This window comes from Scyliorhinus canicula, chromosome 28 (assembly GCF_902713615.1).
Source record: "Scyliorhinus canicula chromosome 28, sScyCan1.1, whole genome shotgun sequence".
Taxonomy (NCBI): Eukaryota; Metazoa; Chordata; class Chondrichthyes; order Carcharhiniformes; family Scyliorhinidae; genus Scyliorhinus; species Scyliorhinus canicula.
This window is the reverse complement of record NC_052173.1, coordinates 2,442,735-2,466,052: the sequence shown is the minus strand read 5'-3', so window position 1 is coordinate 2,466,052 and position 23,318 is coordinate 2,442,735. Positions and strand designations below refer to the sequence as shown.

Here is a 23,318-nt window from a genome sequence, read left to right as displayed (position 1 = left end):
GCATGGGGTAGGGACCAGGACAGGCTATTGGTGATCTGCACACCTAAAACCTTGAAGCTCTCGACCCTTTCTACTTCGTTCCCATTGATGTAGACAGGGGCATGTTCTCCACTACGCTTCCTGAAGTCGATGACAATCTCCTTTATTTCGTTGACATTGAGGGAGAGATTATTGTTGTTGCACCAGTTCACCAGATTCTCTATCTCATCATTGTTTGAGATCCAACCCACTACGGTGGTGTCATCAGCAAATTTGAAAATCGAGTTGGAGGGGAATTTGGCCACACAGTCATAGGTGTATAAGGAGTATAGTAGGGGGCTGAGGACACAGCCTTGTGGGGCACCGGTGTTGAGGATGATTATGGAGGAGGTGTTGTTGCCTATCCTTACTGATTGTGGCCTGTGGGTTAGAAAGTTCAGGATCCAGTCGCAGAGGGAGGAGCTGAGGCCCAGGCCTCAGAGTTTGGAGATGGTTTTCGTAGGAATAATGGCTGTGGTCGCAACACTGACCCCTGCGGAACACCACTAGTCACCGGCTGCCATCCTGAAAAAGACACCTTTATCCCCACTCGTTCTTCTGCCAGTCAGCCAATGTCAATGAAATGAAAATGAAAATCGCTTATTGTCACGAGTAGGCTTCAATGAAGTTACTGTGAAAAGCCCCTAGTCGCCACATTCCGGCGCCTGTCCGGGGAGGCTGGTACGGGACCTTGCCTCTTACACATGGGCTCTTAACTTATTTAGCAGCCTCCTGTATGGCACCTTGTCAAAGGCCTTTTGGAAAGATGGGTTATAACTAGGTGTGCTGCATAATATATATGTACGCATGTAATTAATTTTCCAATATCATACCAAACAGGAGAAGCAGGTTATTATGCAGGCTAGATACAGAGAATGCCAAGTAATCCTACAACCAACAGATCAGGTCACGTTTCTGGCTTAGACTGCAACAATATTTTGGCTGCACTGCCAAAGATCAGTGCTCCATTACTAGCTAAATCTCTCAAACTGGTCCAGTACAGCTACAACACAGGTATTCACATAATAATGTGGAAATTACCCAGGTATATCCTGTCCACAAGATGTTAGACTCAGCTAATCTGGCTTTCTCAGCCTACTCTCAAACATCAGCAAGTGTTGGAAAGAGTTGGTGACAGTGCTATTACTGACCAGCAGGGAGAGAGAGTTCGGTTTCAAAAAAGACATAATGAACAGTTTCTCTCTCTCTTATATTGGGATATTGCATGTGTCTACTTAATTAACAAACAACCAACATTTAGTAACCAAGGAAATGAAGTCATCCATGATCAAAGAATATGTGTGCACTCTTCATTGATAAATTAGATGAAAAACAAACAAACTCATATACACACGAATTGCGGATTTGAGTACCGAGATAACATACACAATAAAAAGGTTGCTTGGTGTTTCACGGAGAGATCTGGAGGGTTGCATGGTTGAACACTCCTTCCACAAACCAACAATGGCAGCAGTTTGTACCATCTACAAGATGCATTGCAGGAACTCACCAAGGTTCCTTCGGCAGCACCTTCCAAACCCGCAACTGCCATCATTTAGAAGGTCAAGGTCAATCACAAGGGAACCCCACTGCAGGTTCTCCTCCAATGCGTTCACTATCCTGACTTGGAAATATATCACTGTTCCTTCACTGTCGCTGGGTCAAAATCCTGGAGCTTCCTCCCTAATAGCACTATGGCCATATCTACACCATACAGACTGCAGCCGTTCAAGAAAGTTGTTTGCCATCACCTTCTCAAGGGAAATTAGGGATGGGCAATAAATACTGGCCAAGCCACTAATGGCCACATCCCATGAATGAATAAACGAACATAAACCGTTTATTGATAACTGTTAGGAATTTGAGAAATTAATGGGGTAACAGTGAACTCGCAATGAAAACAAAATAACAGAGAAGTAACAAGACTAGGTGTCTAAAGGAATAATGAGATGCAATTTGTCCAGTAACAAGATTAGCAGGCATCTAGAGATATTGAGGTACAAATGGTCATACTAGAACCACTGTTTACCAGAGGTAAGTGGGGCTATATAAATGATAACTTCTCACTGTCAGTAATTTGAGTGAGAGAGACAGCAGAACCAACAGAGAGAATATCAAAGACATTGGAGAGTATAACTGCTAACACCCTCACTAGTTCTCCATCCAACAGTCAGAGAGGCCAGTTTTGATCTGAGCCACGGAGGCCTGTTCCATCTGCCACGGTAGATTGCAGATATTCTCCTCTAAAAGACACAGTTTTGTGCTTTCGCTGAACCAGGAAGAGACATTTTCCCAGACTTGGTCACCGAAGCGGTATCGTGCAGTAACTGTTAACTGGATTTGACCTACTGAGTTCTAATATTGGGTGTTGCTTGGGAAAAGGGAAGTTCAGGGAACTCAGTGAGTTCAGGGAACGTGGGTATATTTTGGGAACAAGAGGTAACTTTAGGTGAAACTATGTGTCTAGTTATCAAAAAAACTGTTTATGTCACAGTGTATATTATAGTCTCTTGTCGTGTGTCTTTTTATTTGACTTTAATGAATATTCTTTCTTAATTATTTACGCAATGACTGGACTGATTCCTCACTGGGTCGTACATTGACCCTCACATTATTCCAAACAAATATACACCACCAACAACCAGTGTTTCAAGTTAACCTTGGGAGCCTCGAGATACCCTCGCAGCTAACATCAGCGGGACTCTTCACAAAATTGGGGGCTCTTGGCCAGGATTTTAAGAAGAAGAATTCCTTTTGGGTGAAGGGAATGTGTGACTTTTTAAATGTAACATGAGTGAGGAACATGTGGAACCAAGTGAGAATGTGTTATTTAAAACCCAGAGACTACAAAGATGGCTCTTGCTCTAGCCCAGGCTTATTTGGAAATAGACAATATAACCGTAGCAAATCTGAAAACTGTATCTGAAGCAAAATTGATGGAATTGGAATTAGGATTATCTGCAGGGAGAAGAAAGCTGGAGTAATTGAAAGTTTAGTAACCCATTTAAAAATACAAGTGGCATGAGACAGACACAATATTTGGAGAAGTGAGGAAATTGATTTAGCCAGAATTCAATTCCAAAGAGAAATAGAAATGAAGAAATTAGAAATGCAAGAAATGCTTTTCAAAGGGAAGTCGCAATGCAGAAGTTAGCAATGGCAGAAAGAGAAAAGGATAAAGAACAAAGAAAAGTACTTCACAAAAATAGGCCCTTCGACCCTCCAAGCCTGCGTGGATCTCGATGCCTTTGATAAGGTTCCCCACAGTAGGCTATTGCAGAAAATAAGGAGGTATGGAATTGAAGGTGATTTAGCAGTTTGGATCAGTAATTGGCTAGCTGAAAGAAGAAAGAGGGTGGTGGTTGATGGCAAATGTTCATCCTGGAGTCCAGTTACTAGTGGTGTACTGCAAGGATCTGTTTTGGGACCACTGCTGTTTGTCATTTTTATAAATGACCTGGAAGAGGGTGTAGAAGGATGGGTTAGTACATTTGCAGATGACACGAAGGTCGGTGGAGTTGTGGATAGTGCTGAAGGATGTTATAGGATATAGAGGGACATAGATAAGCTGCAGAGCTGGGCTGAGAGGTGGCAGATGGAGTTTAATGCGGAAAAGTATGAGGTGGTTCACTTTGGAAGGAGTAACAGGAATGCAGAGTACTGGGCTAATGGCAAGATTCTTGGTAGTGTAGATGAACAGAGAGATCTTGGCATCCAGGTACATAAATCCCTGAAAGTTGCCACCCAGGTTAATAGGGCTGTTAAGAAGGCATATGGTGTGCTAGCCTTTATCAGTAGGGGGATTGAGTTTCGGAGCCACAAGGTCATGCTGCAACTGTACATAACTCTGATGCGGCTGCACCTGGAGTACTGCGTGCAGTTCTGGTCACCACATTATAGGAAGGATGTGGAAGCTTTGGAAAGGGTTCAGAGGAGATTTACTAGAATGTTGCCTGGTATGGAGGGAAGGTCTTACGAAGAAAGGATCAGGGACTTGAGGTTATTTTCGTTAGAGAGGAGAAGGCGGAGAGGTGACTTAATAGAGACATATAAGATAGTCAGAGGGTTAGATAGGGTGGACAGTGAGAGTCTCTTTCCTCGGATGGTGATGACCAACACGAGGGGACATAGCTTTAAATTGAGGGGTAGTAGATATAGGACAGATGTCAGAGGCAGTTTCTTTACTCAGAGAGTAGTAGGGGTGTGGAACGCCCTGCCTGCAACAGTAGTAGACTCGCCAACTTTAAGGGCATTTAAGTGGTCACTGGATAGACATATGGATGAAAATGGAATAGTGTGGGTCAGATAGGCTTCAGATGGTTTCACAGGTCGGCGCAACATCGAGGGCCGAAGGGCCCGTACTGCGCTGTAATGTTCTATGTTCTATAAACTAAAATCTTCTACACTTCCGGGGTCCGTATCCCTCTATTCCCATCCTATTCATGTATTTGTCAAGATGCCCCTTAAACGTCACTATCGTCCCTGCTTCCACCCCCTCCTCCGGCAGAGAGTTCCAGGCACCCACTACCCTCTGTGTAAAAAATCTTGCCCCTCGCATCTTAAACCTATGTCCCCGAGCAATTGACTCCTCCACCCTGGGAAAAAGCTTCGGAGTATCCACTCTGTCCATGGCTCTCATAATTTTGTAAACCTCTATCAGGTCGCCCAATAACCTCCTTCGCTCCAGTGAGAACAATCTGAGGGTTTATCCAACCTCTCCTCATAGCTAATTCCCTCCAGACCAGGCAACATCCTGGTAAACCTTTTGTATCCTCCACATCCTTCTGGTAGTGTGGTGACCAGAATTGTACGCAATATTGCAAATATGGCCTAACTAAGGTTCTATACTGCTGCAACATAACTTGCCAATTTTTATACTCAGTACCCCGACTGATGAAGGCAAGCATGCCGTCTTCTTGACTATGTTTTCCACGGACTTCCGGTTGCAGCTATGCGGAGCTAAGCCGCACGTTCGGCAGCTCCCGCTTTAATAGGACTTGTGGGCTCTTTTAAGGGCCCCAAACGGCGCTGATTCGACGATTCCCGGTGGATAAAGGGGTACTGGAGCAAAACCCCCCGGGATTTATGGTGCGGACTCGGAGTGGGGCGAGGAGAAAAACGGCAGCAGCTCCCCTGGAAAAGCGGGGGAAGGTGGACAAAATGGCGGCCGGTGGAGCCCCTGAGGAGTGGAGGCAGTGGGCGGAAGAGCAGCAGGCGGCCCTTCTGCGCTGAAAGGGGAGTTGGAATCCCTGAAGGTGACGATGAGTAAGCTGCTGGAGACCCAGACAACCCAGGGTGCAGCGATACTTGAGTTGCAGCAGCAGGCCTCTGAGCGCGAGGAGGTGGTTTCGGCCCTCGTGGGGAAGGTGGAGATACACGAGGCGCTCCATAAAAAGTGGCAAGATCGGTTCGAGGAGATGGAGCTTCGGTCACGGAGGAAGAACCTGCGGATCCTGGGCCTCGAGGAGGGGCTGGAGGGGTCGGACCTGCCGGCCTATGTGGCTGTGATGCTGAACTCGCTGGTGGGGGCAGGGATCCTCCCATCTGCCCCTGGAGCTGGAGGGGGCCCATAGAGTGCTGGCCAGGCGGCCTAAGGCGAACGAACCCCCGCGGGCGGTGCTGGTGCGGTTCCATCGGTTCAGTGACCGGGAGTGTGTTCTCCGATGGGCCAAGAAGGTGAGGAGTAGCAAGTGGGAGAATTCGGTAGTGCGTATCTACCAGGACTGGTGTGCGGAGGTGGCTAAGCGGAGGGCCGGGTTTAACCGGACGAAGGCGGTGCTCCACGGAAAGGTGAAGTTCGGCATGTTGCCGCCTGCGCGCCTGTGGGTCACCTACAAGGACCGGCATCACTACTTTGAGTCCCCGGAGGAGACGTGGGCCTTTGTGCAGGCTGAAAAGTTGGACTCGAACTAGAGATTGGGGGCTGTGGGAGGTTTTTTTTGTGTATCACTGTTTATGCTGTTGCTGGTTATTCTGTTTCTGTTTTTTCTCTCGCTTTCGGATGATGTTGGTTATGGTTTTGTGTCTTAAGGGGGGTATTGGGGTTTGTGGTTGATCTGTTTTGGTTTGTACGGGGTTGGTGGATGGGTTGGGACGGCTGTTTGGGAGCTGCGTTGGGGGGGTGGGGTGGGGCAGTGTGAAAGCGCGGGCTTTCCTCTGGTTTCCCGCGCTGCGGGACGAGAGGGGTGGAGCTGGTGGCGAGGGGCGTGGTTATTAGACCGGGTTTCCCGCGCTGGAGCGGTGCCAAGGAGCTGATGCGGGGGGGGGGATATCAGGAGGGGTCGGAGTTAGGACGGGAGCTGCCGGGGTCAGCAGAAGTCAGCTGAGATAGAGATACTGGGTTGCTGCTGGATTGGCCAGGGAGGAGCTGGTGTGGGACTGGGGGGTCGGGGTGAGGTTCTATCGTCGTGGGAAACGGGCCGAATGGGTGCTGGCCAGGGGCGAGCAGTCGATGAGCTAGGCTACGGCGGGGGAGGGGGGCGGGGTGCCCCCTGATCCGGCTGATCACGTGGAACGTGAGGGGTTTGAATGGGCCGGTTAAGCAGGCCCGGGTGTTTTCGCATCTGAAGGGGCTGAAGGCGGACGTGGCCATGCTCCAGGAGACCCACCTGAAGGTGGCGGACCAGGTCCGTCTGAGGAAGGGGTGGGTGGGGCAGGTTTTCCAACTCAGGGCTCGACTCGAAGAACAGGGGGGTGGCGATCCTGGTGAGGAAGAGGGTGGCGTTTGAGGCGTCTGAGGTGGTGGCTGATAGTGGCGGCAGATATGTGATGGTAAGCGGTAAGCTGCAGGGGGAGAGGGTGGTGTTGGTAAATGTGTACGCCCCAAATTGGGATGATGCTGGTTTCATGAGGCGTATGTTGGGCCGCATTCCTGACCTGGAGGTGGGGGGCCTGATCATGGGGGGGGGGACTTCAATACGGTGCTGGATCCCCCACTGGATCGTTCTAGTTCAAGGACAGGCAGGAGGCCGGCAGCGGCCAAGGTGTTGAGGGGGTTTATGGACCAGATGGGAGGGGTGGATCCCTGGAGGTTTGGGAGGCCGAGGGCTCGGGAGTACTCTTTTTTCTCCCACGTGCACAGGGTGTATTCCCGTATTGATTTCTTTGTCCTGAGTAGGGGACTGGTCCCGAGGGTGGAGGAGGCCGAATATTCGGCTATTGCGATTTCGGACCATGGTCCGCATTGGGCGGATCTGGAGATGGGGGAGGTGCGGGATCAGCGCCCGCTCTGGCGTCTGGACGTGGGGTTGTTGGCTGATGAGGTGGTGTGTAGGAGGGTACGGGGATGTATCGAGAGGTACCTCAAGGTCAATGATGCTGGGGAGGTCCGGGTGGGGATGGTCTGTGAGGCTCTGAAGGCAGTGATTAGGGGGGAGCTGATCTCCATCCGAGCCCATAGGGAGAGGAGGGAGAGGGAGAGACTGGTCGAGGAGCTGTTGAGTGTGGATAGGAGGTATGCGGAGGCCCCGGAGGAGGGATTGCTGGGGGAACGGCGTAGCCTGCAGGCCAAGTTTGATTTATTGACCACCAGGAAGGCGGAGACACAGTGGAGGAAGGCGCAGGGAGCGGTCTATGAGTATGGAGAGAAGGCGAGCAGGATGCTGGTGCATCAGCTTCGTAAGCGGGACGCGGCTAAGGAGATTGGTGGAGTGAAGGATCGGGGTGGGAATGTGGTGCGGCAGGGTGCAGAAATCAATGGGGTCTTTAGGGACGTCTACAGGGAACTGTACCGGTCGGAGCCACCGGCAGTGGGAGGGGGAATGGAGAGCTTTTTGAACAGGCTGCGATTTCCAAGGGTGCAGGAGGAGCAGGTGGAGGGACTGGGGGCGCTGATCGAGTTGGAGGAGCTGGTCAGAGGGATTGGCCACATGCAGTCGGGGAAGGCGCCGGGACCGGATGGGTTCCCGGTGGAATTTTATAAGAAATGCGCGGACCTGTTGGGCCCCCTGTTGGTCCGGACCTTTAACGAGGCATGGGAGGGGGTGTTTTGCCCCCGACGATGTAACGGGCGCTGATTTCCCTGATCCTGAAGCGTGATAAGGACCCCTTGCAGTGCGGATCATACAGGCCAATTTAACTGCTGAATGTAGACGCCAAGTTGCTGGCGAAGATCTTGGCCACTAGAATAGAGGACTGTGTGCCGGGGGTGATACATGAAGATCAGACGGATTTTGTGAAGGGGAGGCAGCTGAACACTAACGTGCAAAGGCTGCTAAATGTGATAATGATGCCGGTGGCAGAAGGAGAGGCGGAGATTGTGGTGGCATTAGATGCGGAGAAGGCCTTTGATAGGTTTGAGTGGGGGTACTTGTGGAATGGGTGAGATTGCTGTACGAGGCCCCGATGGCGAGTGTAGCGACAAGTGGGAGGAGGTCCGAGTACTTCAGGCTCCACCGTGGGACGAGGCAGGGGTGCCCCCTGTACCCCTTGCTTTTTGCATTGGCAATTGAGCCTCTTGCCATGGCTCTCAGGCAGTCGGGGAGGTGGAGGGGTTTGGTGCGAGGTGGGGAGGAGCACCGAGTGTCGCTGTATGCAGATGACTTGCTGCTGTATGTAGCAGACCCGATGGGGGGGGAATGCCGGAGGTGATGGAGATTCTTACTGAGTTCGGGAGTTTCTCGGGTTATAAATCGAACCTGGGCAAGAGTGAGCTGTTTGTTGTACACCCGGGAGACCAGGAGGAGGGGATTGGTAGGCTCCCGCTAAAGAGGGCAGTGAGGAGTTTTAGGTACCTGGGGGTTCAGGTGGCTAGGAGCTGGGGGACTCTGCACAAGCTCAATTTTACTAGGCTGGTGGAGCAGATGGAGGAAGAGTTTAAAAGGTGGGACATGCTGCCGTTGTCGTTGGCGGGTAGAGTACAGTCCGTTAAAATGACGGTGCTCCCGAGGTTTTTGTTTTTGTTTCAGTGCCTCCCCATTTTCGTTCCGAGGGCCTTTTTTAGGAGGGTGAACAGCAGCATTCTGGGATTTGTTTGGGCGCACGGGACTCTGAGGGTGAGGAGGGTCTTTGTGGAGCGGGGCAGGAATAGAGAGGGGCTGGCGCTGCCCAACCTCTCTGGGTACTATTGGGCGGCTAACATCTCGATGGTACATAAGTGGGTAATGGATGGGGAGGGGGCAGCATGGAAACAGATGGCGATGGCGTCCTGTGGAGGCACGAGCCTGAAGGCACTGGTAACGGCGCCGCTGCCGCTCCCTCCAACGAGGTACACTACGAGCCCGGTGGTGGCGGCTGCCCTCAAAATTTGGGGGCAGTGGAGGCGACACAGAGGGGAAGTGGGGGGCTCGGTGGAGGCCCCGCTGCGGGGGAACCACTGGTTTGTCCCAGGGAACATGGATGGCGGGTTCTTGGGGTGGCACAGGGCGGGCATTAGGAAGTTGGGAGACCTGTTCATTGATGAGAGGTTTGCGAGCCTGGGTGAACTGGAGGAGAAGTTTGAGCTCGCCCCGGGGAATATGTTCAGGTACCTTCAGGTCAAGGCGTTTGCTAGGCGGCAGGTGGAGGGGTTCCCTTTGCTGCCCCCGCGGGGGGCAAGGGATAGGGTGCTTTCGGGGGTGTGGGTCGGGGATGGGAAGGTGTCTGACATCTACCAGGTGATGCAGGAGGTGGAGGAGGCGTCGGTAGAGGAGCTGAAGGCTAAGTGGGAAGTGGAGCTGGGGGAGCAGATTGAGATGGGGACATGGGCGGACGCCCTGGAGAGGGTGAACTCCTCCTCTTCATGTGCGAGGCTTAGCCTCATCCAGTTCAGGGTACTGCACAGGGCTCATATGTCCGGGACGAAGATGAGCAGGTTTTTTGGGGGTGAGGACAGGTGCATTAGGTGTTCGGGGAGCCCAGTGAACCATGCCCATATGTTTTGGGCATGCCCGGCACTGGAGGAATTCTGGAAGGGGGTGGCGAGGACGGTGTCGAGGGTGGTTGGGTCCAGGGTCAAGCCAGGCTGGGGACTCGCGATATTTGGGGTTGGGGTGGAGCCGGGAGTGCAGGAGGTGAAAGAGGCCGGTGTTTTGGCCTTTGCGTCCCTAGTAGCCCGGCGGAGGATCTTGCTGCAGTGGAAAGATGCGAGACTCCCCAAGCATGGAGACCTGGATCAATGACATGGCGGGATTCATTAAGCTAGAGAGGGTCAAATTCGCCCTGAGGGGGTCGGCACAAGGGTTCTTTAGGAGGTGGCAGCCTTTCCTCGACTTTCCGGCTCAACGATAAGGAACTAGGTCAGCACCAGCAGCAACCCGGGGTCTCAGGGGGGTATTGTTTAAGTTCACGGTGGCTGGGTCACTGTCTGTGTGGAGTCTGCACGTCCTCCCCGTGTGTGCGTGGGTTTCCTCCGGGTGCTCCGGTTTCCTCCCACAGTCCAAAAGATGTGCGGGTTAGGTGGATTGGCCATGATAAATTGCCCGTAGTGTCCTAAAAAGTAAGGTTAAGGGGGGGGGGGGGGGTTATTGGGTTACGGGTATAGGGTGGATACGTGGGTTTGAGTAGGGTGATCATGGCTCGGCACAACATCGAGGGCCGAAGGGCCTGTTCTGTGCTGTACTGTTCTATGTTCATTTGCTTATTGTTAATTTATTATTTTGTTGTTTATTGGGTTGGGGGAGGGGGGGGTTTGTTACATGCGTTGTTATGGGTGCCGGGGGGTGTTTTTAAAAAAAAAAGACTGTGTTTTCCACCTGCGTTGCCACTTTCAGTGATTTGTGGACCTGTAAACCCTTTGCCTGTCAATACTCCCAAGGGTTCTGCCATTTACTGTATAATTTCCACCTGTATTAGACCTTCCAAAATGCATTACCTCACATTTATCCGGATTAAACTCCATCTGCCATTTCTCCACCCATGTCTCCAATCAATTTATCCTGCTGTATCCACTGACAATCCTCTTCACTATCCGCAACTCCATCAATCTTTGTGTCGTCCGCAAACTTACTAATCCAACCCACTACATTTTCCTCCAAATCATTTATATATTCTACAAGCAACGGTAACAGCACGGATCCCTGCAGAACACCACTAGTTACAGCCTTCCATTCAGAAAAGCACCCTTCCACTGCTACCCTGTCTTCTATGACCAAGCCAGTTCTGTATTCATCTTGCCAGCTCACCTCTGATCCTTTTGCATCAGTCTGCCATGAGGGACCTTGTCAAAGGCCTCACTGAAGTCCATGTAGATAACATCCACTGCCCTAACCTCAATCATCTTTGTCACTTCCTCAAAAAACTCGATCAAGTTAATGAGACATGATCTCCCCTTCACAAAAACCATGCTACCTATCGCTAATAAGTCCATTTGTTTCCAAATGTGAGTAAATCCAGTCCCCAAGAATCTTTTCCAATAATTTTCTTACCACAAGAGAGAGAACATCAAGTTAAAATGTAGCGACTTGCAGCCAGGACAAGAGAGCTGGATAAGGAAGAAAGTAGTTCTAGACATGAACCTAGTGGGGAGATTTTTAGGTTTGTGCAGACACTTTCAAAATTTGATGAAAGGGCCGAGGAATTTTTTTAAGCCTTGGAGAAAATAGCTGAACGGGTAAAATTGTCACAGAATTTTTGGACACTGCTGTTACAAAGTAAACTTGTAGGTAGGGCTAGTGAAATCTATGTGTGTTTGTCAGAGGAAAGGTCTGGGGAATATGAGACGGTGAAGAGAGCTATACTGAGTGCTTATGAGGTGGTACCAGAGGCTTATAGACAAAAGTTTTGAAATATAAGAAACAGTCTGGACAGACTTGTATTGAATTTGGAAGGGTTAAACAAAGGAATTTTGATAGGCGGGGGAGAGAATTAAAAATGGAAGAAACCTATGAGGTTCTTTGAGAACCAATTCTGTTAGAAGAATTTAAAAGGACTCATTAACTACAATGATAAAGACTCATGTGGAGGAACAAACAGTTAAAACTACAAGACATGCAGCAGAACTTGCAAACAATTATGAGTTAGTTCATAAGTCAAAGCCTTTCTTTCAACACACTTAAATCTGAGAAAGGTAAAATAAAATGGGAAGTGTGAGAAAGGACAGTCCAGCAAGAGAGGGGACTTGTTGAAAATTCCAAGGCGGCTTCATCTCAAAATAAAAAAGATTGTGCTGCGGAGATAAGAGAAATGAGGAAATTTAGAGGCTTTCATTGTAATAAACTGGGCCACACCTAGTCGGTGTGCTGGGGATTAAATCCGGTCGGTGTTGTAAATCTTAAAATGGGAAATATGAAATTGGAGGCTGGAGAACAGGAGAAGCAGGTAGGATTTATACAGAGGAAAAGAGCAAACGATAGGAATTAAAATGTGTGCACAAATGGTACAGGGGCAGAGTGGCCAGCACGTGGATGATATTTTTACGGGTTGTGTTTGCAAATGTCAAGTATTTCCATGTGAACAGACTAGAATGTGGGCAGCACGGTAGCATGGTGGTTAGCATAAATGCTTCACAGCTCCAGGGTCCCAGGTTCGATTCCCGGCTGGGTCACTGTCTGTGCGGAGTCTGCACGTCCTCCCCGTGTGTGCGTGGGTTTCCTCCGGGTGCTCCGGTTTCCTCCCACAGTCCAAAGATGTGCGGGTTAGGTGGATTGGCCATGCTAAATTGTCCGTAGTGTCCTAAAAAAAGTAAGGTTAAGGGGGGAGGGGTTGTTGGGTTACGGGTATAGGGTGGATACATGGGTAGAGTAGGGTGATCATTGCTCGGCACAACATCGAGGGCCGAAGGGTCTGTTCTGTGCTGTACTGTTCTATGTTCTAATGGGGAAAGACATTGAGATACAGGTGCAAGTCAATCTCTAATGTCGTGGGATAAAGATGTTTGTTGTCCAGAAGGGATACCGAAGGAAGGAGTTCTGGTCAGCAGCATTCATGGAGAAACAAGAAAACTCCATTGGTAAAAATAATCTGGAGTAGCTTGAAGACGGACAAAGTGGTTGTAGAAATGGTAGAAACATTGGCCATTGCAGGGATTCACTTGATTCGAGGGAATGATATAGCAGGATCACAGTAGTAACTCCCACTATGGTTGAACAGCCAATAGAAAACCCAGCTACAGAAATTTACAAACAGACCATCCAGAGATTTGTCCTGACTGTATAGTGACAGGTCACAGGATCACAAGACGAAAAAAGAGGGAGGAGTTGCGAGCACAGAATGAAATAAGTGAGATCAGGCTATCTGATACATCTTTACCAAGCTGAATGAACATGAAACAGAAAGAGACGGAGAGAATTACAAAAGGGTGATTCCAAATGAAAAATCTATCACACAGCACTCAGCATTGGAAGCTCAGTGTATTCCTGAATGTTATGTCAAAGACCAAATACTAATGAGAAAATGGCACCCACCACATTTGTGCAGAGCACAAATGGGCAGAAATACACCAAATTGTATTACCTCCTGAATATAGTGTCATGTGAGAGTACCTTTAAGAAATGAGTGTTTGGGCAGCACGGTGGCACAGTGGGTTAGCCCTGCTGCCTCACGGCGCCGAGGCCTACGGTTCGATCCCGGCTCTGGGTCACTGTCCGTGTCTGCGTGGGTTTCACACCCACAACCCAAAAAAGATGTGCAGGATAGGCGGATTTGCCACGTTAAATTGCCCCTTAATTGGAAAAAATTGGGCACTCTAACTTAAAAAAAAGAAATGAGTGTTTAAGAAATGTACCTTTAAGAAATGGGTGTTTATTTTTTTTAAATTTATAAATGTTTTTTTATTGAGTTTTCATATTTTATATATGACAAATTACAAGTTATTAGAGAGAGAGAAAAAAAAAGGAAAAAAAGGAAAACACAAAAATTTAACATGAATATTTACAGGTAAGCATCTTCATAACAATAATTGTGGCCGTCCCCTTTAGCCAGCATACATATTTTACATTCCCCAATATGGCCGAGGCACATGTTTATAGGCATTTATTTATAGTTTGGTTTTGGGCCTTGGCTTGCCATCAAACCCCCATACCGAGCCCGTAGCCCCCCCCCCCCTCCCTCCCTCCCCCCGGCTACCTTCCCCCGATTCCCGTCCATTTTCCCCTGGTTCTTGGCCACCCGACTATTCTTCCTCCTGTACGTTGGCCACAAACAGGTCCCGGAACAGTTGCATGAATGGCTCCCACGTTCTGTGGAAGCCGTCGTCCGACCCTCGGATGGCGAATTTGATTTTCTCCATTTGGAGAGATTCCGAGAGGTCGGACAGCCAGTCTGCAGCTCTGGGTGGTGCTGCTGACCGCCAGCCAAACAGGATTCTACGGCGGGCAATCAGGGAGGCAAAGGCAAGGGCGTCCGCCCTCCTCCCCAGGAATAGATCTGGCTGGTCTGAAACCCCGAAGACCGCCACTATCGGGCATGGCTCCACCCTCACCCCCACCACTTTGGACATAGCCTCGAAGAAGGCTGTCCAGTACTCCACAAGTCTGGGGCAAGACCAGAACATGTGGGCGTGGTTGGCCGGGCCTCTCTGGCACCGCTCACATTTGTCCTCCACCTCCGGGAAGAACCTACTCATACGGTTTCTCGTTAAGTGGGCTCTATGTACCACTTTTAGTTGCGTCAGGCTGAGCCTTGCGCACGTGGAGGTGGAGTTGACCCTATGCAGTGCTTCGCTCCAGAGTCCCCACCCTATCTCCATCCCCAGGTCGTCCTCCCATTTCCTTCTTGTTGCGTCCAGTACGGTGTCGTCCCTATCTACCAGTCGGTCATACATGTCACTACAGTTCCCTTTCTGTAGGATACTTGCGTCCAGTAGGTCTTCCAGTAGTGTCCGTCGTGGCGGTTGTGGGTATGTCCTTGTCTCCTTTCGTAGGAAGTTTTTGAGCTGCAGGTACCGTAGCTCGTTCCCCCCCAGCTAGCTGAAATTTCTCTGTCAGTTCGTCCAGTGTTGCGATCCTGTCGTCCGTGTATTGGTCCTTGACTGTCAGTGTCCCCCCGTCCTGCCTCCACCTTTTGAAGGTGGCGTCAGTCAGTGCTGGTGTGAACCTATGGTTGTTGCAGATGGGAGCCTTGTCCGACATTTTGTACAGGCCAAATTGCTGCCGCAGTTGGTTCCAGGATTGGAGGGTGGCTGTCACCACTGGGCTGGTGGAGTGTTTTTTGGGTGGGGATGGGAGTGCTGCCGTGGCGAGGGCCCGGAGGGAGGTTCCCATGCAGGAGGCCTCCTCCGCACGCACCCACTCGGCTTCTGGCTCCTGGATCCATCCCCTTACTCGCTCGGCTGTTGCCGCCCAGTGGTAGAATTGTAGATTCGGGAGGGCTAGCCCCCCCCTGGATTTTGTTTTTTGTATGACCTTCTTTGGGATCCTAGCATTTTTACCCCCCCATACGAACGCCATGATATGTTTGTCCAGCGCTTTGAAAAAGGCCTTGGGGATGTAGATCGGAATGGATCTAAACAGGAAAAGGAACCTGGGCAGTACGTTCATTTTGATCGTCTGGACTCTCCCCGCGAGGGAGAGCGGGAGTGTGTTCCATCTTTGCAGGTTCTTTTTAACTTCCTCCGTCAGGCTGGTGAGGTTCCATTTGTGGATCCCTTTCCAGTCATGGGCTATTTGGATCCCCAGGTAGCGGAATTTATTTCGGGCTTGTTTGAACGGCAGGCCCTTTAGTGCTGCCCCCCCCCCCCCCCCCCCCCCTTGCGGGTGTACTGGGAAGATCTCACTTTTGCTCATGTTGAGTTTGTAGCCCGAGAAGGCTCCAAACTCTTTCAGGAGCGCTATGATTCCGTCCATGCTGCTTTGTGGGTCCGAGATATAGAGGAGCAGATCATCCGCATAGAGTGAGACTCTGTGCTCTCTACCTCCCCTTCGGATCCCCCTCCAATTTTTTGCTGCCCTGAGCGCGATTGCTAGCGGTTCGATTGCTAGTGCGAACAGCAGCGGGGACAGTGGGCATCCTTGTCTGGTGCCCCTGTGCAGCTGGAAGTATTGGGAGTTGGTATTGTTGGTCCGTACACTCGCCATGGGAGCGTTGTATAGGAGCTTTACCCAAGCGGTGAACCCTGTTCCAAGCCCGAACCGCTCCAGTACCTCTATGAGGTATTTCCATCCGACTCTGTCGAAGGCCTTTTCTGCGTCCAGGGAGACGATCACCTCTTGTGTTCTCTCCCCGGAGGGGGTCATTATCACGTTCAGCAGGCGCCTGATGTTCGCGGTAAGCTGTCTACCTTTGACGAAGCCCGTCTGGTCCTCTGTGACCACCTCAGGTACACAGTCTTCTAGCCTTTTGGCTAGGATTTTGGCCAGTATTTTGGCGTCTGCGTTCAGCAGAGATATGGGTCTGTATGACCCACATTCCGTTGGGTCTTTGTTTTTCTTAGGTATCAGCGAGATTGAGGCCTGTGCTAACGTGGGTGGCAGTGTGCCCCTAGCTAGCGAGTCTGTGAACATCTCCCGCAGGTGCGGGGCCAGCGCTATCGCGAATTTTTTGTAGAAGTCCGCCGGGAATCCGTCCGGTCCCGGCACCTTCCCCGTCTGCATGGAGCTAATGCTCTCCATGATCTCTCCCAGTGCTAGTGGTGCTTCCAGATCCCGTTTTCTGCCCTCTCCCACGACTGGTATGTCCAGTCCATCAAGAAACCGGTTCATCCCAGCCTTCCCCGTTGGGGGCTCCGAGGTGTATAGCTCTTGGTAGAAGGCCTTGAAAGTTTCGTTAATCCTCTCTGGTTCTGTTTCCCACGTGCCTCTGGTACCTCTGATTTGTGCAATTTCCCTGCTGGCTGCCTGCTTTCTCAGCTGGTGTGCCAACAGGCGGCTGGCTTTGTCTCCGTGTTCGTATAGGGCCCCGCGTGCCTGGCGGAGTTGGTGTACTGCTTTCCTGGTGGAGAGCAGGTCAAAGTTCCTTTGTAATTCTTTTCTCTCCGCCAGGAGCTCTACGGTCGAGGCCTCGGAGTATTTACGGTCTACCTCCAGTATGGAGTCGACCAGCTTCTGCCTAGCCACCCTTTCCTCCCTATCTCTTTGCGCTTTGTAGGCAATGATTTCCCCTCTTAGTACGGCCTTAAGCGCTTCCCAGAACGTGGAGGATGAGACCTCCCCGTTTTGGTTGTTCTCCGTGTATTCCGCTATGGCCCGCGCTATCCTTTCGCTGAAGGCCTTGTCAGCTAGTAAGGCACCGTCCAGCCTCCATGTGGGGCGCTGGGCCCTTCCCGTCTCCAGCCGCACGTCCATGTAGTGTGGGGCGTGGTCTGATATCACAATTGCGGAATATTCCACCTTGTCTATCCCTGGAAGCACCGTTTTCCCCACCACAAAGAAGTCAATTCTGGTGTACACATTGTGTACTGGGGAGAAGAAAGAGAATTCTTTCTCCCCCGGGTGGGCGAATCTCCAGGGGTCCACTGCTCCCATCTGCTCCATATAGTGACTGAGTTCCCTTGCCATGTTTGAGGTTTTCCCCGTTCTGGGGTTTGATCTGTCCGTCTTTGGGTCCTGTACACAGTTGAAGTCCCCCCCCATGATTAGTCGGTGCGTCGCTATGTCCGGGATTTCTGCCATGGTCTTTTGGATGAAGCTCGTGTCGTCCCAGTTGGGCGCGTACACGTTAACTAGAACTACCGGCGCCCCATCCAGGGCCCCGCTGACCATGACATACCGTCCCCCTGGGTCCGTAACCGTCTTTGTCGCCCTAAACATTGTCCTCTTGCCAATCAGGATCGCCACCCCCCTGGCCCTTGCCCCATAACAGGAATGATAGGTTTGTCCCACCCAGCCCTTTCTTACCCGCAGTTGGTCCTGCTCCCTCAGGTGCGTCTCTTGGAGGAAGACTATGTCGGCCCTCATGTTTCTAAGGTGGGTGAGGACTCTAGATCTCTTCACTGGGCCGTTAAGTCCCCTTACGTTCCAGGTGACTATTCTGGTGGGGGGCTTCTGCCCCCTTGCTCCTGTGGGGTTAACCATATTTGTCCGGTGGACGCGCCCCTGCCCTCTGGGGTTTCCCTTTGTTAGGGGGCCGTCCAGGATGTCCACTATCACTGCTCTCCCCATGCGGTCGGGTCCCTGCGCTCCGGGGTTCCCCCTTGTCCCGGGGACACCCGCCATGGCCGTCCACTGTGTGTCCGCCACGCGGGTAGTCCCCTGCACTCCGGGGGGCCCCTTCACCCACAGACCGTACTGGGTGGGTGCTTGCAGCGGTTCCCTGTTTGAAATGGGTGTTTATAAATGGGTGTGCATATAAATATTTGTAATGAGAGTACCTTTAAGAAATGGGTGTTCATTACTGCAGTGATGTGGTGAAGTGGTGGTAGGAGTAATAGAGAAACTATCTTGTCCAGGAATACAGTTTATCTTGGGTAATGATATAGCTGGATTGCAGGTGGGAGCGATACCTACTGTGGTTGATAAGCCAGTAGAAAAATCAGACAACTGAAGTGTTGAAGGACGAATATCCTGGGATGTTTCCGGATTGTGTAGTGACAAGGTTGCACAGTCACAGGTTAAGACAAGAGGAGAAATCAAAGAGTGAAGATGACATTGAAGTGCAATTATCAGAAACGATTTCTGATCAGATGGTTGAAAAAGAACAAGACCAGGTGGAGGATGAGGCGGATATTTTTAGTTCAGGAAAATTGGCGGAGTTACAACAGAAAGATGTCGAAATAAACCGGATGTATCAGAAAGTATACACAGAAGAGGAATCTGAGTGTATACCAGAGTGTTATTACCGTAAAAGTGATCTCTTGATGAGAAAATGGAGACCTGTACATATGCAGGCGGATGAAAAGTGGGCAGAAGTTCAACTAGTAGTATTGCCGGTAGGGTATAGAAAGGAGATGTTGCGAGTTGCACATATGGTACCAGTGGGAGGTCATTGGGGAATAAGGAAAACTCAAGCTAAAATCCAGAAACATTTTTATTGGCCAGGACTACATAAAGATGTAGTTAAATTTTGTTAATCATGTCACACATGTCAAGTGATAGGGAAACCTCAAGCAGTAATAAAACCAGCACCCTTAATACCCATTCCAGCATTCGAGGAACCTTTTACAAGGGTCCTAATTGATTGCATAGGACCGCTTCCCAAAGCAAAAAGTGGAAATCAATATCTTTTGACGATAATGGATGTGTCTACTAGGTTTCCAGAGGCCATTCCAGTACGTAATATTACAGCTAAACAGATTGTGGAGGAGTTGCTTAAATTCTTTACTAGATATGGACTACCCACAGAAATATAATCGGAACAAGGATCAAATTTTACCTCAAGGTTATTCAAAGAAGTTATGGTAAGAAGTCTTACAACACCAGGTTAAAGTCCAACATGTTTGTTTCAAACACTAGCTTTCGGAGCACTGCTCCTTCCTCAGGTGAATGAAGAGGTATGTTCCAGAAACATTTATATAGACAAATTCAAAGATGCCAGACAATGCTTAGAATGCGAGCATTTGCAGGTAATTAAGTCTTTACAGATCCAGAGATAGGGGTAACCCCAGGTTAAAGAGGTGTGAATTGTCTCAAGCCAGGACAGTTGGTAGGATTTCACAAGCCCAGGCCAGATGGTGGGGGATGAATGTAATGCAACATGAATCCCAGGTCCCGGTTGAGGCCGTACTCATGTGTGCGGAACTTGGCCATAAGTTTCTGCTCGGCGATTCTGCGTTGTCGCGTGTCCTGAAGGCCGTCTTGGAGAACGCTTACCCGGAGATCAGAGGCTGAATGCCCTTGACTGCTGAAGTGTTCCCCGACTGGAAGGGAACATTCCTGCCTGGTGATTGTCGCGCGATGCCCGTTCATTCGTTGTTGCTGCGTCTGCATGGTCTCGCCAATATACCACGCTTCGGGACATCCTTTCCTGCAGCGTATGAGGTAGACAACGTTGGCCGAGTCGCACGATTATGTACCGCGTACCTGGTGGGTGGTGTTCTCACCATTACTGCGTACCATCCAGAACCGGAGGGAGCATTAGAAAGGTGGCATCAGACATTAAAGACAATGTTGAGGATTGAGATAAAGGAATTCCATTTGTATTGTTTGCAATTAGGATACACCTAATGAGTCAACCAAATTTAGTCCTTTTGAACTAATTTTTGGTCATGAGGTAAGAGGACCACTTAAATTAAGGAAAAATTGGAGAGTGAGAAATCGGAAATTACATTATTGGATTTAGTGTCAAATTTTAGGAAACAATTAAATAGAGCAGGTGAATTGGCTAGACAACACTTAAAAGTTGCACAACATGTGATGAAACGGGTTGCAGACAAGAAATCCAAAGTTCGTAGTTTTGCCAGTGGAGATAAAGGTTTAGTGTTGTTACCAGTAGGTTTTGTGGACCTTATCAGATTGATTGGAAATTAAGTGAGGTGAATTATGTGGTAAAAACACCAGATAGAAGGAAGACTCACTGAGTGAGTCATGTGAATATGCTTAAAAGGTACTTTGAAAGGGAAGGAGAAACAAAAGGGGGTTTTAATGATTCGAACTCAAAGTGACAAACCAAATCCAGATGATTGAATTGACATACCTCAAATTAAATTGGAAAACGAGGATGTTCTTAAAAATTGGATAAATTGTTGAGTTACCTTCCAGAGGAAAAACGGACTGACCTGAAAGAGTTATTGATATCACATGGGCAAGTTTGTAGAGATAAATTTGGAAGTACTAAAATGGCTATACATGATGTAGATGTGGGAAATGCTGTTCCAATCAAACAACATCCATACAAACTTAACCCTTTAAAATTGGCACAGGTTAACAAAGAGATTGAGAGTATGCTTAAAAATGGCATCATTGAAGTGGGTTGCAGCCAATGGAGCTCACCCATAGTGCTGGTACCTAAACCAGACGGTACCCAATGGTTGTGTGTGGACTATCGAAAGGTGAATGCAGTTACAAGAACGGACTCTTATCCTATCCCACACTTGGAGGATTGCATTGAGTAAGTGGGACAATCAGCTTTTATTAACAAACTGGATTTACTTAAAGGTTACTGGCAGGTACCTTTATCCTAAAGGGCGAAGGAGATTTCAGATTTTGCGATTCCAGATGGTATATACCAATTCAAAGTTATGCCATTTGGCATGAAAAACGCACCCAGCCACATTTCAACGGTCAACTAACAAAGTCATTTCAGGATTACCCAATTGTGCGATATACATCGACAATCTGGAAATTTTCAGCCAGACATGGAAAGAACATTTAAAATATCTGATGGAGTTATTCGATCGACTTCAGGAGGCCGGTTTGATGGTAAACCTAGCCAAAAGTGAATTTGGAAAGGCCCAAGTCACTTTCCTTGGCCATACAATCGGACAGGGTCGAATGGTCCCACGGGATGTGAAACCAACAGTTATTGAGGAGTTTCCAATACCCTCAAGACAAAGGAAAATAATGCGATTTTTTTGGCACGAGTGGATTTGATCGAACATTTGTGCATAATGTTTGTAGCGTGATTGCTCCACTGCTGGACTTGCTGAAGAAACGTCGAAAATGTCAATGCACAGCAGAGTTTCAACAGGCATTTGACTGTTTGAAAGCTGTGATAACCAATGCTCCTGTGTTGGAGAATTACAAGGGACTCTGTGATCAGATTGAAGTAAAGTATCTGACTTTAAAGAGAAATGCCAAGGCGTAGAGAATTGGCGGATCGTGCAGAGACCTTCTTGTTCAAAGAGAAGGATTCCAGTTGGAGGAAGAACAACAAAAAAAATGGACTGTATTATTATACCTGTTTGCGTGTGTAGTTTTTTTGAAACGAAAAAGTATATTTACATAGAACATAGAACGATACAGCGCAGTACAGGCCCTTCGGCCCACGATGTTGCACCGACATGGGAAGTCAAAAACTAAAGGCCATCTAACCTATACTATGCCATTATCATCCATATGCTTATCCAATAAACTTTTAAATGCCCTCAATGTTGGCAAGTTCACTACTGTTGCAGGTAGGGCATTCCACGGCCTCACCACTCTTTGCGTAAAAAACCCACCTCTGACCTCTGTCCTATATCTGTTACCCCTCAATTTAAGGCTATGTCCTCTCGTGTTAGCCACCTCCATCCGCGGGAGAAGGCTCTCACTGTCCACCCTATCTAACCCTCTGATCATTTTGTATGCCTCTATTAAGTCACCTCTTAACCTTCTTCTCTCTAACGAAAACAACCTCAAGTCCATCAGCCTTTCCTCATAAGATTTTCCCTCCATACCAGGCAACATCCTGGTAAATCTCCTCTGCACCCGTTCCAAAGCTTCCACGTCCTTCCTATAATGAGGCGACCAGAACTGTACGCAATACTCCAAATGCGGATGTACCAGAGTTTTGTACAGCTGCAACATGACCTCATGGCTCCGGAACTCAATCCCTCTACCAATAAAGGCCAACACACCATAGGCCTTCTTCACAACCCTATCAACCTGGGTGGCAACTTTCAGGGATCTATGTACATGGACACCGAGATCCCTCTGCTCATCCACAATACCAAGAATTTTACCATTAGCCAAATATTCCGCATTCCTGTTATTCTTTCCAAAGTGAATCACCTCACACTTCTCTACATTAAACTCCATTTGCCACCTCTCAACCCAGCTCTGCAGCTTATCTATGTCCCTCTGTAACCTGCAACATCCTTCCGCACTGTCTACAACTCCACCGACTTTAGTGTCGTCTGCAAATTTACTCACCCAACCTTCTACGCCCTCCTCTAGGTAATTTATAAAAATGACAAACAGCATCGGCCCCAGAACAGATCCTTGTGGTACGCCACTCGTAACTGAACTCCATTCTGAACATGGACAGTAATGGGAAGTTGTGCGTGGAGTCCGAGGAGATAGGTGAGGTGCTAAATGAGTATTTTTCGTCAGTATTCACACAGGAAAAAGACAAAGTTGTCGAGGTGAATACTGAGATACAGGCTACTAGACTAGAAGGGCTTGAGGTTCATAAGGAGGAGGTGTTAGCGATTCTGGAAAGTGTGAAAATAGATAAGTCCCCTGGGCCGGATGGGGTTTATCCAAGAACTCTCTGGGAAGCTAGGGAGGAGATTGCTGAGCCTTTGGCTTTGATCTTTAAGTCATCTTTGTCTACAGGAATAGTGCCAGAGGACTGGAGGATAGCAAATTTTGTCCCCTTGTACAAGAAGGGGAGTAGAGATAACCCCTGTAACTATAGGCCAGTGAGCCTTACTTCTATTGTGGGAAAAGTCTTGGAAAGGTTTATAAGAGATAGGATGTATAATCATCTGGAAAGGAATAATTTGATTAGAGATAGTCAACATGGTTTTGTGAAGGGTAGGTCGTGCCTCACAAACCTCATTGAGTTCTTCGAGAAGGTGACCAAACAGGTGGATGAGGGTAAAGCAGTTGATGTGGTGTATATGGATTTCAGTAAAGCGTTTGATAAGGTTC

At 49.1% G+C, this 23,318-nt stretch overlaps 1 protein-coding gene across 4 annotated transcripts in view; it reads right to left on the bottom strand.

The window, feature by feature from the left end:
• The window catches only part of LOC119958200 (signal transducer and activator of transcription 5B-like), a 233,156-nt gene that overhangs the window by 107,002 nt on the left and 102,836 nt on the right, over positions 1-23,318 (bottom strand). The gene's annotated exons all lie outside the window — the stretch shown is intronic.